The sequence below is a fragment of the Ranitomeya variabilis genome, chromosome 8 (genome assembly GCF_051348905.1).
Source record: "Ranitomeya variabilis isolate aRanVar5 chromosome 8, aRanVar5.hap1, whole genome shotgun sequence".
Lineage (NCBI taxonomy): Eukaryota > Metazoa > Chordata > Amphibia > Anura > Dendrobatidae > Ranitomeya > Ranitomeya variabilis.
This window is the reverse complement of record NC_135239.1, coordinates 73,913,235-73,929,917: the sequence shown is the minus strand read 5'-3', so window position 1 is coordinate 73,929,917 and position 16,683 is coordinate 73,913,235. Positions and strand designations below refer to the sequence as shown.

At 43.7% G+C, this 16,683-nt stretch overlaps 1 long non-coding RNA gene across 1 annotated transcript in view; it reads right to left on the bottom strand.

Moving 5' to 3' along the window:
• Positions 1 to 4,139: 4,139 nt before the first annotated feature.
• LOC143788915 (uncharacterized) overlaps positions 4,140 to 16,683 on the bottom strand; it is a 40,226-nt gene continuing 27,682 nt past the window's right edge. The window contains exon 3 of the long non-coding RNA XR_013218749.1: positions 4,140 to 4,265. This is a non-coding gene — a long non-coding RNA (uncharacterized LOC143788915). The remainder of the gene's footprint in view (positions 4,266 to 16,683) is intronic.

Sequence of the window (16,683 nt, the reverse complement as noted above, 5' to 3'; positions counted from 1 at the left end):
TCTCACCATGAAAATAAGAAAAACCCTCACTGTCGCCCTGATCCATTCCCGCCTTGACTACTGTAAGTCTCTATTAATTGGCCTCCCTGTTACTCGACTTTCCCCTCTTCAGTCTATCCTCAATGCAGTAGCCAGGGTCATCTACCTGGCTAATCAGTATTCAGATGCAGCCGCTCTTCGCCAGTCGTTACACTGGCTGCCCACTCATTGTAGGATCCAATTCAAAGTACCTGCTCTCACGCACAAAGCTCTTCACAGTGCAGCACCCCCTTACATCTCCTCCCTTATTTCTGTCTATCGGCCTAGCCGACCGAGGTGCTCTTTAAATGACTTTTGCCTAACCTCTGCACTAATCCATACCTCCCACTCCCGTCTCCAAGACTTCTCCCGTGCTGCACAAATTCTCTGGCATGCTCTACCTCAAGAAATTAGGACCATTCACAATTTGCATAGTTTTAGGTGCGCTCTCAAAACGTATTTGTTCAGAGCGGCCTATCACGTTCCCTAATAAAAGTCATTTTAAGTTTGTGTGCGTGTGTGCAGCCCATTCACTAATTCCATCTATCACCCTCTCCCTGAAGATGGCTGGACCATCATTGTACATACGTCATTGTAAATAAGCTCCTGTACTTAGAATCTCCCCACCTCATTGTAGATTGTAAGCTCTCACGAGCAGGGTCGTCTTATTTTGCTTTAATTATTGTATTGTTAACGTTGTTACTTATGACTTGGTTTGAAACTGTTAAAGGGAACCTACCACCCCGTTTTTTAAAAATTAGATAAAAATAGTGTGAAATAGGGGCAGAGCTGGGCTTTACATTAGGGCCTTTTCGGTGCCTTTACACCCCCGTTAGGCTGCCCAAATACCTTTGTGAAGTGGCCGTTTTCTGCTGTCACTCAAGTGGGTCAGGTCGGATGGTCGTGGTCACAGCGCTGTTTGTCCCCCAGGATCCTGCTCATCATTACGTTGGTGGCGTAGCGGTGTGCGCATGTCCAGCAGGCGAATCCACTGCCCAGGAGATGAATAACGGTGCGGTTTTCGCTATTCAGCCGTTTACCAGTGGGCGCGGCCATCTTTCCTGTGGCCGCGCCTGCGCAGATGGAGCGCTCTGCTGCCCGGGACTTCAGGAAAATGGCCGCGGGATTCCGCGCGTGCGCAGATGGAGATTGCGGCGGCCATTTTCCTGAAGCCCCGGGCAGCAGAGCGCTCCATCTGCGCAGGCGCGGCCACAGGAAAGATGGCCGTGCCCACCGGTAAACGGCTGAGTAGCGAAGACCGCGCCGTTATTCATCTCCTGGGCAGTGGATTCGCCTGCTGGACATGCGCACACCACTACGCCACCAACGTAATGATGAGCAGGATCCTGGGGGACAAACAGCGCTGTGACCACGCCCATCCGACCTGACCCACTTGAGTGACAGCAGAAAACGGCCACTTCACAAAGGTATTTGGGCAGCCTAACGGGGGTGTAAAGGCACCGAAAAGGCCCTAATGTAAAGCCCAGCTCTGCCCCTATTTCACACTATTTTTATCTAATTTTTAAAAAACGGGGTGGTAGGTTCCCTTTAAACTGTAAAGATGTAAAGAGCTGCGGAATATGTTGGCGCTATATAAATAAAGATTATTATTATTATTTATTAAGAAGGAGAGGGCTCAGCTATCTATTCTGCATCATGTACATTTGTTAATAGAAGATGTGTTTAACACAATGAAGACATTGCTTTGCACACAAGGAATATATTTTGCACCTGTTTAGAAATAAGACTTGTCTTCTAAGATTGGAGCTTACATTTCTTATGACATATCCTTTATGTTTATCAATTTTCTTTGCTTATTAATAGATATTTTTGACATTAATTATCAGATACATTTTTATGGGTATTATTAGATATTGCTGAAATGTATAATTAGAAACTTACACACTGAATACACACAAATATTCCTTCTTGAACACCAAAATAATGCCCAGCAATCCACATTCAAAAAGACAGGCTCCTTTCCGCATTAACCCTTCTTTAAGCAAACTGATTCACAATAACATTTTATTTTGTGAAAGGAAGACACCATTCTTATTTATAAATAAACTACAGTACTATATTTTATAGATGGGATCTCCGGAATAGTCTTTGCCACAATAACCCACGTGTCCCTTCTCTCTCCTTCACAGCCCACTTCTCCTGGGCAATGTAACATCTGTTAGCTGGAGCAGGTCTCTGACTGCTGAGTAAAGTGGACAGGAAATCATTACAGTCAAAACATTTCCAGCAAAGGTCAGTCTAATAGAAAATTACATCAATCACCTTGAAGAAAAAGAAAAAAAGCAGCTTTCCAAACGGATGTGTCACTCAGCGCAGCGGAGCAACGTCAGATGCAGTTTGTACTTTACTTGAGAAGTTCGTTGGGTACTCGAAATCTCATGAAAATTTAATTCCTTTTACAAAAAGTGATTGGGAGAACATTTCAAGGAGATATTAGGGGTTTCTTTTCCTCTTAACTTTCAAGGTCATTGAATTGACCTTGTGATTTAACACTTTCACAGCAAATATGAGACTGTATCCATGCAAATGGATGATTGATTAGATGCATGAATTCTTTTAGTCTTGCTATCATACATTACTTGTTTGTCACAATATTGGATTCTTTACTACAGCTATACTCACCTTGAAGTGACATGGAAACACTATGCAAACAATTGAGTGAAATGCATCCTAAAAAAAGGTATGACAAAACACTGACATATATATTGAACAGATGAATAAATTATGTTTATCTTAAGCTATAACATTACATCTTCCCAAAACATGCTGATGGTTTGTCAGGAAAGTAAACTCCTTCTTCCCTCAGAGACTCTACAGAGAGTATTATATAATGTGAATGTAATGAAGAAAGACATATTGGTAAATATTTAAACTAAGTCTTCTTATTACACTTAGGTGTTGTAAATAAATGTAATGCTAAGGACAGTGTAAATGATGACGTATGTTAATGTCCTCAAGTATTGTTTACCAATAAAATAAAAAAAAGTTTTCATAAACAAAATAACTTAAAAGCAAAACATTTTGTATTGTAAAGGAGATTGTTTCCTCTCTGGTGGCATAGGTTTACACGTTTCTTATTGTTTGTGGAAAGCTGAATGCAAAATCCACAGCAAAATTCAGCAGCCAAGTATGGTACAATGTAAGTGAATGGGAGGATAACAGATAATACAAAAGTCCACAGCCAATATATGATAAGCTCAGAATTATAAAATCCATAACATGGCCAGAATTAGCTGTTGATTTTTTTAATCTTGCATGACCAATGATAGCATGTTTTCATTTTCTCACATGAAGGCAGAGATGGGATCTGGCTAGATGTGCTCAACCAGTTGTTAAAATAATAACCAGCTAGTGAAGAGAATTTGAGGGTAGTGGAATGTTGTTCCATATTCAACCATAGGTGCTGATGGGACCTATTGAATCCCTACCCTGTTATAGAGTGCCTTCTCCCAAGATGCAGGTGGCACAAGGATGACATCATTCTATAAGAGCCAAAAGAAGATAGAGCTGACATGCATGAGTATGTTTTCTGATTTTTCACTTAGGATGGCTTTAACTGTGCAGCACTATTGCTTTTTAAAGGGCATCTGTGTGTCAGTGAAATATGGGGGAGCTCGTGTGTGACATTACCATTTTTTGTGGGGCTCTGTGTGGCACTATGACATTGTATGGCACTAGCATCACTTTTAAGTGGCTATTTTTTGGAGGTTCTTATGTGTTTCTAATATTATTATGGCACTGCTTTCAGTGAATTTTGTAGTGGCACCAACATTTCTGGGGACATCTGTGCAGCATTTTTTTCTTGGGTATGATATTTGATTTTCTGATTTTTTTGGACACTCTAGGCTCTGGTTTATATGACACTGCTATATTCAAAGGGCTTATTTTTGTTGCGTTATTCAAATGGTGGTTTTTAGGGATGGGCAAACCCGAACTGTAAAGTTCTGGACCTGTACCGGTCACAAGGTCCTGCACACGGTATTCCATGTTACAGTTTGGGTCCAGTTCAGGTCCAGGGCCTGTAAAACAAAGCATAAAATGAATAATAAACATTATTAACATTATAATTATATACAATAATAACATTATAATTATACTTACCTGTCCTGCGACGCATCCTCCCGTCCCGCTGTCTCCCAGGAGAATCTGCTTCTGGGGCCGCCCATTAACTTCCGGCGGGATTCACTGAACTCCACAGTCTTTGGCTTTTTCCAGCAGTGTTCGTCCTAGTTAATGTAGAAGAGGCCACTGTGAGTCAGAAAGCTATCTGTTTTTGAGTTCAGTGTAGCCTGGGAGCTGAAAAGCTCAGGAAACCTGAGTGCCCTGACAGTCCAGATGGGCTTAATGCCCAAGACAAAACAGTGGACCCCGTAATGTTCAAGGAAGATAGCCCAGCCATCCAGGATCTTTAGTAAGCAGCATAGACAACAGAAGTGACAGCAGTACAGATGGGCAGGTCGCTCGCCATGTGGCAGCTTATAGCACAGGCAGATGCCCTCAGATCCGATGATGCAAAACAGCTGAGGGAACTACCAAGCAAAGTTAGTCTGGACAGGGAAGATATGGTCCATCCTGGGTACATGCTGTGTGACAGTTACAAGAGTGAAGGAAAAGTGGAAGACATGTACTGCTTGACACATAGTATTAATATTGTAACGGAAATGGATGTACTGTTTCCTGAAGTCTGTAAAGTTGTTCAGCTAAAAGTTGCAATGGACTGTGTCTCAATTCATGCGAAACCGATTACAGAAAGTTTCCAGCAATGCAGAGAAGACCCTGATGGTACAGTGAGAGAAGACACAGGTATGCTGAGTAATGAGAACTGTATTCATGTGATAGGAGACCAGGGTACAACTACGCATATGCTCTCGGCCATGACTACGGTCCTGGCTCCGCCCCTCACACTACATCTCTTCTCAATCAAGAAATCACTTAAACAGGACCTGCCTGACAAAGATAAGTAGACCAAAAGATCTTCAAAAGGTAAACATTATGTCACGATCCAAAGAAATTATAGAACAAATGAAAAACAAAGTAAATGAGATCTATCAGTCTGGAAAAGTACATAAGGCCATTTCTGAAGCTCTGGGATTCCACAAAATCACAGTGAGAGCTTTTATTTACAAATAGCAAAAACATGGAACAATAGTGAACCTTCTTAGGAGTGACCGCATAGCCAAAATTACCAGACGAGTGCAGCGACGACTCATCCAAGAGGTCACAGAAAACCCCACAACAAGATCCATAAAACTGGAGGCCTCACTTGCCTTAGTTAAGGTCAGTGTTGATGACTCCACCATAAGAAAGAGACTGGGCAACAATGGCCTGCATGGCAGAATTCCAAGATGAAAACCACTGCTGAGCAATAACAGCATCTTGTCTCAGTTTTGCCATAAAACATCTTGATTATCTCCAAGACTGGGAGAATACTCTGGACTGACGAGACAAAATTTGAAATGAAATCTGGCATAAAAGTAAAAGCATTTCAGAAAATGAACATCATACCAACAGTAAAATATGGTGGCGGTAGTGTTATAGTTTGGGGCTGTTTTGCTGCTTCAGGACCTGGAAGACTTGTTGTGGTAACTGAAACCATGAATTCTGTTGTCTATCAAAAAATCCTGAAAGAAAATGTCTTTTCCATCTGTTTTTGACATCAAGCTGAAGCACGCTTGAGTTATGCAGCAGGATAATGATCCAAAACACACCAGAAAGTCTACCTCTGAATGACTTAATAAAAACAAAATCAAGACTTTGTAGTGGCCTAGTCAAAGTTTTGTCACGTGCTAACTAGATGTGCACAGCCTCGCTCAATACAAGTGAAATTAGCATTAGTCGGAATATGGCTGGAGGTGTGAAAATGGCATACTTGCAGTCACATGATGGACGCTCCCAATGCTGGCGGTGGACAATCCTCACAGTGTGCGCTATGAGGATTCAGAAGTCTGAAGTTACATATACTTTAACTTCAGCTCCTTTAATGATCAATATATCAAAAAGAGAACATGGAAGCAGATGGCCATAAAATTACAAAATTTTATTAGAACATTTAAAAAGACAGTAAATACAGTAGGAGATGTAAAAAATTGGGGGTAGGATTATGCAAAAAAAGCAAACCACCACAAAGATAATAAATTGCAATGTTGTTAAATATGCAAAAAAATTAAACAGTAGATATCTATAGTAAGTATATGTCATGCGTAGTGTTGAGCGATACCTTCTGATATTGAAAAGTATCGGTATCGGATTGGATCGGCCGATATTCAAAAAATAACGGATATCGCCGATACCGATACCCGATACCAATGCAAGTCAATGGGACCAAAATATCGGAATTAAAATAAACCATTTCTTTCTTTGTAGGTTCATTCTACATGAAGGAAAACAACTAAGAATAATGTAGGATGTATTGGGGGACGTGGAGGAGACATTAAAGTCATAGAGGTTTAGCCCAATGAAATGGAATAGCAGGAATTAAAAAAAAAATTAAGGCGTTCGGAGTTACAAAGATATTGACTATGTTAAGATTTTTTATATTTTGTCAGATATTGATGTTTCACTAATTCCATGCTCTTCACCTTCTTTTTTAATTCTCCGACACTTTCTTCTTCATCATCCTCAGCAGCAGCATCTTTTACATCAACTTCTTTACCTTATTCATCTTCTTCTTCACCTTCTTCCTATTATTCTTTTTTGTTACATTCTTCATATTCTTTTTATTAAACTATTATTCTTCTTCATATTCTACTTCTTCATCATATTCTTATTTGTGACAGGCATTCCTGTAGTTGTTATCTATTAAAGTTTGAAGATTACACCTTCCGTTCTTCCTGTCACAAAAGAGTTACAACAGGATTTGTCCGCGTTCAGTTTGGCCTGCAGCAGCAGGTTTTTTCCAGGGGCACCACAAGGAGGAACGGACTCACCCCCATTCACTGCTTAGTCTTCTTCTGCTTATAATTTAGATAATATCTTTTGCTCTGATTTTTAGTCTTATGCTTAATGTTCTTCTGCTCTTTGTTCTGCAGCTTCTTGTTCTTCTGCTTCTCGGTCTTCAGGGTCATCGTCTCCAGGGTCGTCGTCTCCAGGGTCGTCGTCTCTGGGGTGGTCTTCAGGGTCGTCGTCTCCAGGGTTGTCATCTCAGGGGTCGTTGTCTCTGGGGTCGTCATCTTAGGGGTGGTCTTCAGGGTCGTCGTCTTTAGGGTCTTGAACTTGGAAATGTAGCAGAAGGTACAAGAAGGCTGAGGAAATGCCGAGAACCAGCTGATGGTACTGGAACCCGGATGGCTACCCGAAGGTCAAAGAGCCAATAGAACTACCGAGGACCAGCTGACGGTACTGGAACTTGGTTACTAAGCAGGTGGTACCCGTGCCAGAAAGCACTACCAAGGACCACCTGACGTTGGTGGAACTCGGATACCTAGTAGGAGGCACCTAAGCCAAAGGCTCTTCCCGGAACCAGCTGATGGTACTGGAACCAGGATGGGGAGCAGAAGGTACAAGAGCCAAAGACACTGCCGAGAACCAGCAGACGGTACTGGAACCCGGATGAGTAGCCGAAGGTACAAGAGCCAATGGAACTACCAAGGACCAGCTGACGTTACTGGAACCCGGTTACTAAGCAGGAGGTACTCATGCCAGAAAGCACTACCAAGGACCACCTGACGTTGGTGGAACTCGGATACCCAGAAGGAGGCACCTAATCCAAAGGCTCTGCCTGGAACCAGCTGACGGTACTGGAACCAGGGGGACCTATTCAAGATTGTCTTCCTCAGAACCAGCTAATGATGCTGGAACTCAGATAGGCAGCAGACGGTCCACAGTAAAAACAAAAGTTGCTAGGCCGCGAGCCGGCTGTAGTTGCCGAAAATCCACAGTCCTACAGGGGAAGCTTGTCTTATTGGCACTACGGAACCAGCCTTGATTGCCAGTTTCCACTGCCCACATAGGAAGCACCTAAACTGCAGCCACCATAGAGTCGGCTAACCCGACCGCAACACGACAGGACAATGTATTGGAGGCAAAGTGACCTTGACACTACCCGGAAACAGCTGGCGTGCTGGAACCGGGCTGGGCAGGAGGGAGTACCCGTGCCAAAGACTCTTCTGAGCAGCAACTGGCAGTGTTGGAGCCCAGGGAATAAAGGAGAAGCAGAGTGTAGGCTGAGGCCTAATTGGAGCAAGTTGAAAGGGAACATTTAACCCCCCCAGGCATTAGCAACTAGAAGAGCCATCTTGTGCAGCAGTAATGCTGCACAAGGAGAAGGTGGCTCTTTAATTATGCTCCTTGCACACGCTGAACGAAACACTTATAAAATTGGGCCCCTCATACCGGGAAATCGTCCCAGAGGAGGTACTTTCCTTCTTAATGAGACGCAGCACAGCTGTCATTCATACCCCCTTGGCGCCGCGTGCACCCTCCTGGGCATTGTTTGTTTGTGTACCGGAGTCTGCGCTGTTATGTTATCCCTTGGCCTTGCGCAGTTAGCGCTGCCCATCTTCTGACTTCATTTGAGATCAGACCCCGCAGTGTCTTCCGTTTTATTTACACTGCGGGGCTGGGATTCATGGCCTTGCGCAGAGCATATCTTCGCCTCTCTAACTCATCTCCTTCCGGCTTCTTCAGACTGTGCGTCATCATGGCAGTGGCATTCGAATAGGGATCAGCTGACGGCACACAGTTTGAAGAAGTCGGAGGGAGATGAGTGAGAGCCTGAGGTGAAGATATGCACTGTGCATGCCCATGAATCCCAGCCCCGCAGTGTGAATAAATCAGAAGACAGTGCGAGGCGGGATCTCGGTAAGCTCAGCCGCACAGGCGCAGCCAGCCTGACACCAAATGATGTCAGAAGACTGGCAGCACTAACTGCGCATGACCAAGGTTTAACATAACAGCGCAGGCTTCAGGACAGATTAAAACAACGCTGAGGAGGCGGCTCACGCCGCCAAGGGGGAAGGAATGACGGCTGTGTTGCGTCTCATTATGAAGGAAAGTCCCACCTCCGGGACGGTTTAACGGTATGAGGGGACACGTTTTAGAAGTGTTAAGTTCAGCGAGTACAAGGAGCATAACTAAAAGAGCCATCTTTTCCTTGTGCAGCATTACTGCTGCACAAGGTGACTCTTTCAGTAATAAGTGCCTGGGGGGTCAGGTTCCCTTTAATTTCTGTTGTATTTGTCAGCGTGGAGGTAGCAGGACACATTGCCGGATCCACAGCTGGGGATCAGCTGACGTTACTGAAACCCAATAACACTGGGTCATGTGTTGACTGTGCAGATGGCACAACTGGTGGTGTTGGAGCCCAGGGATTACAGTTCAGGTGGTAGAAACATGAACACAACAGGAGACCTGGATACTGTAGCCAACCAATTATTTAATCTGGAAGAGAAGTGGCAAATTCCTGCAAGATCCAGGCCTTGTTCATTTTCAGAAAAGTAAGCTGGTCAACGTTATCAGAGGATAGTCGCATGCGACGGTCTATTAGTACACCATCTGCGGCACTAAAGATGCGTTCCGATAATGCACTAGCAGCAGGGCAAGCCAGCACCTCCAATGCATACTGGCTAAGCTCTGGCCATGTATCCAGCTTAGAGACCCAAAACTTGAAGGGGAAAAAGCCGTCTGGGAGTACACTGAGAGGGCAAGACATGTAGTCTGTCACCATCTTACGGAACCATCTTACGGAACCGTTGCCTCCTGCTGACTGGAGCCGTCTGTGATGGTGTAGACATTTGTGGCGGGCACACAAAACTGTGCCACAGTTGGGCCATACTGGTCTTGCCTTGCACTGAGGCACTGCTTCTGCTCCCTCTTTGTGCAGAGCTTCCTCCACTGCTTCGACGCACTGAGCTGCTTTGTAAAGCACTAGCAGCACTGCTCTCAGTTGGACTGGAGAAGATGATGGAATTCACCAGTGTGTCTTCGTACTCCCACATTTTACGCTCCCGGTTCAACGGCGTTATGAGGCTTTGTAAGTTGTCCTGGAAGTGAGGATCTAGGAGGGTGTACACCCAATAATCAGCCATGTTGAGAATGTGGGCAATGCGGCGGTCGTTTCTCAGGCACTGCAGCATGAAATCAACCATGTGCTGCAGACTGCCAACTGGCCAAGAAACGCTGTCCCCTGCTTGAGACGTGATCTCTGCCTGCTCTGCATCACCTCACCCTCACTCTACACACTGACTACTGGAGAATTGTGTAACTCCCTCCTCTGGACAGATGCCTTCCTCCTCCATTGACTCCTCCTCATCCTTCTCACAAAGTGTCCCCTGCCTAGGCCTTTGTGAGGAATCACGTTGCGCTGACTGTCCAGAAGCAGATGTAATTGGTGACTCCTCATCCTCCACCTCTTCCACAACATCATCCTTTAGCGCTTGCATTGTTCTTTCAAGCAGGCAGATAAGGGGGACAATCATGCTGATTAGTGCATCATTTGCACTCGCCATCCACGTGGAATCATCGAAGGCACGCAAAACCTGGCAGACATCCTTCATAGTGGCCCACTCAGTGGTTGTGAAGTCTGAACAGTGTGGAGTGTGACTTCTTTGCGCCTGATGCAGCTGGTACTCCATTACTGCTGGCTGCTGCTCACACAACCGCTCCAACATATGTAACGTGGAATTCCACCTGGTGGGTAGGTCACATATGATGCGATGTTCCGGAAGGCGGAATCGGCGCTGGAGAGCTGCAATGCGCAATCTTGCCATGCTGGAACGACGCAAGTGAGCACACTCTAGGCGGACCTTGTGCAGCAGTGCATCAAGATCCGGATAGTCCCTCAAAAAACTCTGAATGACCAAGTTGAGTACATGTGCCAGACATGGGATGTGAGTGAGTTTGTCTAGGGCCAGAGCTGCCACCAGATTTTGGCCATTGTCACACACTACCATGCCTGGCTGGAGATTCGCTGGCACAAACCACACGTCACTCTCCTGCTTGATGGCATTCCAGAGCTCCTGCGCTGTGTGGCTTCAATTCCCCAAAGAAATTAATTTCAATACAGTCTGTTGACGTTTGGCCATGGCTGTGTTCATATCGGTCGTAACAGGTAAACGTTCATGGGTCCATGTGGAGGTGGACTGTGACGGCTCCTGCAGCGATGATTCAGAGGAACTTGATTATGAGGAGGAGTCAATGTGTACAGACTGGATTCCTGCAATCCTTGGAGTTGGCAGAACACGTCCTGCGCCACTCGCACAATCTGTACCCGGCTCCACAACATTTACCCAATAAGCAGTGAGGGAAAGGTATTGCCCCTGTCCATGGTGACTGGTCCACGCATCGGTGGTGATGTGGACCTTGCTACTGACGGCGTTCAGTAGCGCATGTTTAATGTTTCCCTCCACATGCTTTTGCAGGGCAGGGACGACTTGCCTGGCTGGGCACATTGTATTGTGGGACTGCCAATGCCATCAAGTTACGGAAGGTGTCAGTCTCCACCAGCCTGAATGACAGCATTTTAAGGGACAGTAGTTTTGCAATGCCAGCATTCAGAGCCTGTGCTCGGGGTGGTTTGCTGAGAATGGCCGCCTTTTCTCCCATGCCTGTGCTACCGATGGCTGTAGACTGGGCTGGGAGTGTGAGGATGACTGGGAACGTGGTGCTGTGGGTGGAATTACACTGGGTCTGTGGACAACAGTGCCAGAGGTTCTTCCATGGCGATCCTGTGAGGAAGCCGAACCAGCTGTGTGTGAGCTGGAGGAAGAGGCAACAACACGAGCTGAAGAGGTGGTAGATGCCACTGTAGGTTGGCCTAGGTCTTCAGTGTGTTTTTGTAACTACACCGCGTGCTTGGTCGCACATGTTTCCACATATTTGTGGTATTGAGGTTACTGACACTTTTCGCGCGTTTCGCGTGTAGCTTCGTCTTCCCCGCAGACGAAGCTACACGCGAAACGCGCGTCGGGTTGAAGCTACCACCCGCAGATAATAACACAGTATGTTTTCCTTCTGATGCCGTCCAAAACAACTTTCATATGTGCACTATCCCATACTTAGGCTGTCAACTATTCAGGGAATTATATATTCATTTGAACCACTGGGTCTTGTTTATTTAATACAAAGAGGTACTCTCTTCCATCCCTGTTTATTTATTTAAATGGCCTTCTCACTGGGTATTTTTCCACACCTTAGGGATACTATTTATTCAAGGGCATATGCATTGTCTGGTTAACATCTGGAATATTTTTCATGCGTACATCACCTTTTTGTTATTTATACGTTATGTCGTTTTACGGCACTGATCACATAGTAAGAAGCTCCCCTTTTTGGGGGGTTCTTCAAATCACATTTCTTCTACAATAAAAAATTTTTAGCGCATGACATATACTTACTATAGATATCTACTGTTTAATTTTTTTGCATATTTAACAACATTGCAATTTATTACCTTTCTGGTGGTTTGCTTTTTTTGCTTAATCCTATCCCCACTTTTTTACATCTCCTACTGTATTTACTGTCTTTTTAAATGTTCTAATAAAATTTTGTAATTTTATGGCCATCTGCTTCCATGTTCTCTTTTTGATATATTTATTGTTTTGAAGCTTTGCCATTAGCCTAGGCAGCATTTCTTTGCTTTTTTGATGTATTGTATACTTTAATGATCAGTATGGTGGTATCAATTCTGTATATGTGGTAATATTTGGTTATGGTTTGTTGGTATTTGTCTGTAATACTGCAATATTATTAATTTGATATTATAATTATTTAATCTTATATAGCAATATTATTGATATTATTAAAAATATTGGTCTTACAGAAAATGTTGATTTCCTCCAGGCAAGGTAATATTAGTAATATATACCCATCTGGTGCTTGGGGGCGAGGACAGCATGGGCCTGTGTGATTTGAAATGATAGGTATGAATTTCAGTCCCTTGCATGGCAGAATTCTTAGATATAAAAGTCCTTTGCACCAAAACTGAAGCAGGTTTGGGGCCAGGATAGAGAGAAGTGCAGACGTGTACAGGAGAAGACGCTGCGGCCAGAGTGACCGGCCGCAGCAGGAAAAGTGTGCCAGCAGAGTGCTTTCTGCTTGCAGGTTCTGAGAATATAGGTATAAGGGGTGCACCCCTGTATAAATGCTGAAGCAGGGTGCAAAACCTGGTCTGTAAGAAACTAAACAAATTAGGAAGAAAAGACTAGACCAATGATGGTATGCACACCCATGAATCGTACAAAAAATCAACCAATTTTGGTATGTTCAATATATGGGATTATTATTATATCCATGTGTGACTTTAGTGAATTGTATGTTCCCATTTAATTCTTTTTGCCTTGCATGTATTATACAATATGTTGGCATATCTTTACGCCGTTTGAGACATCATACCCGGGAACATGAGACTATATATATATATTTCTGTATACATATAACCAGGTATATTATTTCATTTGGATTGGCAATACTAATTCATATTATGGTTATGCTGTATTATGTATTTTGTACCTAGGGGTGAGGGCTATTGGTCCTGTATTCAGGCATTTTTAAGTGGTTTTATTCTATGTGTGTCTTTTTTGAGGTGTTAATAAAATTGGTTGATTTTTTGTACGATTCATGGGTGTGCATACCATCATTGGTCTAGTCTTTTTTCTTCCGAATTTGTTCTGCTTGCAGGTATGACTATGACTATGCTGGTCAAGACCCAAAGACCGGATCTACGCTGAGCAAGACTCGGAGTCCAGACTATGCCTGTCAAGATACTGAACCCTGATGATACTAGTGAAGATCCAGTGCTTAGCCCTCTTCTCTCCAGATCCGGGAGACAGCCATCGTCAGTCAAGCACCAAAGATTCATAAAGAAACTTAGCTCAATGAGAGGCGCAATGTGCCAGGCCGTTACTTCCATTACTGATGTACGGTACAGGGAGGGGTCAGTCCAGAGTGCGAGAGGCACAGAGAGCATTGACTTGCATCCAAAATGACTTGCGTCCTAGCGTGAAGAACCAGAAACCACCGGTAGGGCCAACTAAATAAAGGGGATCATTGTAGTGGTACCCTTAAGACCGTAGACATTGCTTTCAAAATATACATATAAATATATGTAAAGTAGTGACATCCCTCTGCAAGAGTTATAGTGCGTTGATAACAACTGTGATATTATTGTATATTGAATATTGTGCTCTGCATCCCAGTCTCCTGCTTTATAAATTGCTGGGAGGAGTTGCAGAATTTAATCAGAAAAGAACATGCTCTGAGTCACACGGATCTCACTCTTGGATCTGTGATTTTTATGGATGTGCATTCATTACATTCATTCTACTCTATGAGTCTGAGTGCTGTCCAATAATAAAATCAGACATCGGTTTGGTGGGTCACAAAGTCGTGTAAATGCAGCTTAAAATTGTTATTTCTAGCAAATCTGGGGAACTTTGTCTGGGGTCTTCTGTTCTACGCAGCAGGGGATGGAGAAGCATTCACTGGACATTACTAGGACCCCTTGCATCCTGGGAACCCAAGTCTTCCTGTGCCTGTGGATGGGGTAACGTAAGCTATTGTAACTACCTATCATGTGCCAAATGTGAAGGAAGGGGCACAGTCATGATAAGGGGCCCACCTAGGAATTCATCAGCTCCCAGGAGGGTCTGAGCTTGGAAGAACACTTACTCTGGGTGGAATGACTTTTTTCACTTGACAAATACACTACTCTATGGGAGTGCCGCTCTTCTTTTTTCTGTCTTTTAGAGTAATAATAGAAAACCTTTTAGGGGTCGTTCTGGTGTAACCATTTGTGCTTGCTCACCAGACAATACTGAACTTTTATCTGGAGTAGCAACAGTTGCATGAATGCTAGGCTTAGAATGTGTCTTTTGGTGTCTTAGGGGTGTCTGTATATACTTTTTTATGCGTTTTGCTTCATGACTGTTCTAGATCCATTGTAAAAGAGTTGTCTCAGTAAAGACATTGACATAGATAGACTTTTTTATACCTGTCTGTGCATTTTCCTTTATGACTGTTCTCCTACTAAATCAATTGTAAAAGAGTTGTCTCAGTAAAGACATTGCGAGCAAATCAATCATGAATTAGGGTAGCTCTATCACCATATTCTTTTTAACAAGCTGCATGTCCTTGTCCAATATTATGTCTAAAATACATAATAAATACTGTGTAAGGCATAAAAAAATAGATGTTTCAGAACAAATTAAGCCAGATTTTTGACATGTAGCACAGTAATAAAGCCCCATTATCTTTACTGGGGTAAACTTATTTAATTGTTAAAATTACTAAATTTATGTCTTATTACATTGCCTACTTATAAAAACACTTTTCTTGCCACAGCGAGATCCTCAATTTCTACGTAACCAGGTGTTAGGGTTGGCGGAACGCACCAAATATATATTTATTAGAAGTAGTAGGTGCGTTCGCAACCCGGGATCCACCGTGCAGGAAAGAACCTGCTAATAGATATGGTGGTACAATATAGTAGTATAAACAAACTCTGTTAGTTCACAGAGTCTGTTAGCAAAGAGAACGGTGTGCCCTGTTTAGCTCACAGAGGAACACAGCTACTTAGTAGAGCAGATAGTGGTCATGCAGTCAAATGCAAACACGCAGCTCCTCTCCGGTGGAGCCGGAATTCTAATGGCTATACGCCAGCCCTGTATCCACTCACATGAAACTCCTCACCAGAGGTGCCAGCATTCTAGGAGCTTATTTCAGCCGGGTCCCTGAATACACACACACGAAACTCCTCAATGGAGGTGCCAGCATTCTAGGGGCTTATTTCAGCCAGGTCCCTGACTGCATACAAACACGACCACACTGGCGCTGAGCTCATACATAAATTGACACTAGCGCATGGCCGTGCGGACCTGCGGATGTTTTATAGTTGCAGCTCTACAGGACCTTCCTGGAGGACCAATGGGAGCTGCTACAGGGCCTGAGTGTGTGACCCCGACCTCCAATGAGAGGAGATGGGCATGCTCAGTGTGTGCAAAGCAGGACTTAGTTCCAGAAAAGCCTGCTTGCCACAAACCAGTAAAGGGTACAATAGCAGAGCCTGGAAAGAAAGCAGCAACCCTTTGTACAATATCAGACTGAGCGAGACACTGGGACTGACGTCTCTGCTGAGCAGGCTCCACTGTGGCTGATGCAGAATGGGAGACCACAGCAGACATGGCTTGAGATTCCCCCTGTGCAGTGGCGGGAACTCACCTCCTAACACCAGGGTAATATCTGTATACTGTTGCGATTGTTTGTGTGCCCAAATATCTATAGATTTCCTTGCTGTTCTTCATGCCTTGCATTTACTTGGCATACATCAAGTTTTTGCACAGTTATCATTCCCATTAGCAACATTACTAAAAGATTGTTAAAATATTCTCAGCACTAAAACGTAGTTAATATTTCATTGGCTTTATTTTCAATAAGGTCTAAAAAGTATTTGTCTCTCATTTGTAAGTGAAGCCAGATTTTCTGAGAACGTGAGTCAGCAGGAACATTAAGTTGCCAATTGCATTAATATAGTAAATATGATGTGATTTTGATGAACAAGTATGTCTTGTCAGAAATTAAGAAGAATACATAAGTGATAAACGAAAGGGTAATAAAAGGCATGAAGGTAGAGCAAATTGGAAAATGAAAGAAAAGACAGTTTGTTGTAAGAAATATAGTGCAAAGCACGATACTGTACAATTTTATTTTAAG